The sequence below is a fragment of the Lactuca saligna genome, chromosome 4 (genome assembly GCF_052625555.1).
Source record: "Lactuca saligna cultivar CGN05327 chromosome 4, ASM5262555v1, whole genome shotgun sequence".
Taxonomy (NCBI): Eukaryota; Viridiplantae; Streptophyta; class Magnoliopsida; order Asterales; family Asteraceae; genus Lactuca; species Lactuca saligna.
In genome coordinates this window covers 165,391,146-165,393,504 of record NC_136420.1, presented here as the reverse complement: position 1 = coordinate 165,393,504, position 2,359 = coordinate 165,391,146, and positions in this window count along the sequence as shown.

The following is a 2,359-nucleotide window of genomic DNA, read 5'->3' as shown; positions in this document are numbered from 1 at the left end:
CTCCACTAACTTCTTAGCAAGGGTGCAAAGTGTAATTTCATGGGATTGCATCAATTCACTTTTCCTTTAGTAACTAAGATTGGGAAATTTTTAAAACGTGTAGTTACTTTGTATTACTTATTATATTTTTAATGAGAGGATGAGGTTGCCCTATCCTACCCGTTCGGCTAACAACCCTCCACCAATCAAGCAAGCGGTGGGTGTGAGTGTACACCCATTAAGCGCCATTTTATAGGCTGCAACCTTATACCCACCTTATAGATCGGCTTCGTGAATGAGGCCTACTAACGGTAAGACTAGCATTTAGTTATACATATATATATTATTCTAGTAATATCATATTAGTATAAGGTTGTGTTTTAAACCTTTTAAAACGTAGGGTTTGAAATTTAAGTTGTCTAAATCAAAACTTTTAATCACAAATATAAATTTCAAAACTTGAGGGCAAGTTTTAAACATTTAAAACATGGAGGATCAAATAACAAATAATTCCAATTAACAATTAATATCCTAATTATCTATATTTGATATATCCAAGATTTCTTTTAAGATAATTACCAAAATAATCAAAATAATTAATTAATTATCATATAAGGAAATTAAATATTTTAGTAGATGATAAATATCTTTAATTAGATCAAGATTATAGTCATATATATCAAAAAACCGGATTAGGGTTTATCTAATATGATTAAGGTAAGTTTCCATAAGATAAACATGGAAAAATCCCAGTTTTGGCTAATCCTGACGCCCGGACTCGCCGAGTACACAAAGGGACTCGCCGAGTCAGGGCAACTCGATGAGTCCACTTTGGAACTCGCCGAGTCCATGACTCAGAACCCAAAAAATCGAATTTTTCAGGTTTGTTTCAGCTAATCAAGCAACAATTTAAAGAAAACCAAGCTAGGCTTTGATACCACTGATGGGTTTTAGCCATAAGAACTTTCCTATGTGCGCATGCAAAACCCTAATGCTCGGATCTAGGCTTTCTAATTAAACATGCTTTGAATCCAAGACTTCTAATGCCTAATTAGGTTAAATAACAACATTGAAATAGATCTAGAACCATACCTTTGAATTCCTTGTTGATCTTGTTGTCTTGGAGCTTCTAGAGTCACAAATGTCACTCCTCTAATGGCTTACAAACACCAATAGCAAGAAAGGATGATTTAGGAGAGAGGAGAGGGGAAGAATTCGGCCAGAGTATCTCTACTTTAGATGGTGTGTCGAATTCCCTCACCCCTAGGGTCTATTTATACTTGTAGACTCCTTAAGGATTACAGCTTTAACCCTAATTGGATAACTTAGACTTTAAGTTAATCCATATCCTTTCCTTGATAACCCTATGGACGATTTTGGCTTATCCAAGCCCTAGAAATCGTCCATCCTATCTTGGATAAGGATTTATAGTCTAGAGTGTAACTATCAAACAATTGATAGTTTATACCCTCTTATTTAATAAATCTCTTTAAGTCACCAAATTAATTCCAATTAATCTATGACTTATATTAATCAAATAACCATATGTTATTCCTTATAATATTTACTCTCTCTTAACAAATCATCCATCAAGTTGCTATGGTGAAGGCAACCCAAAAGGACCATGCACAACTGGGTCAAATACTTGCCTAATATAGTTGCAGCCTTAGACACTATTCCAACACAAACAACCCGGTTAGGGTTTTACTCGACCAACATGGACTCGCCGAGTCTAGAACCCGACTCCCCGAGTCACTCACTTAAATCCCATGCCAAAACACTCCTACTTGGAGAGTCGGCCCTTGCTAGATCTGCATCCTGGTATTTAGGACGGTGTATGTTAGTGACATGGTTAAGGTCGGTACCACATCACACACTTCGTTCTTTCTTAAAACTCTTTACTTAATCTTTTAGAAACCTTTCTATTTTTCGAAATCCTTTAATCCTTCGGTTTGTAAAACAATTGTAAATAATTAACATTCGACCATATCATTTGTTAAAACATATTTCATGTCTGCAAACCCAAAACATAAGTCATAATAATGTCAAAGTACAAATCCCAGAATATCTCATGATGCGGAAAATGGGAGTGTGTGTATGATGTGCCACTATCGCGCCAACTCCTTCCCCTTCGCTGAAGAGGTACCTCTAACCAAAACTGTAAACTATAAGCACAAAGCTTAGTGAGCTCCCCCATCATACCACATACCATACGATCATATAGAATACATACTACCGGGAAATTCTGGGGTTCCCTACCTGCTCGGTACGTCCATTCTGGGGTGCCATCCTACGCGTGTCAAGCCATTCTAGGGTGCTGACCTACCCATGTCAGGCTATTCTAGGGTTCTGACCTACCCATCGGTCCTAACAACCAGAC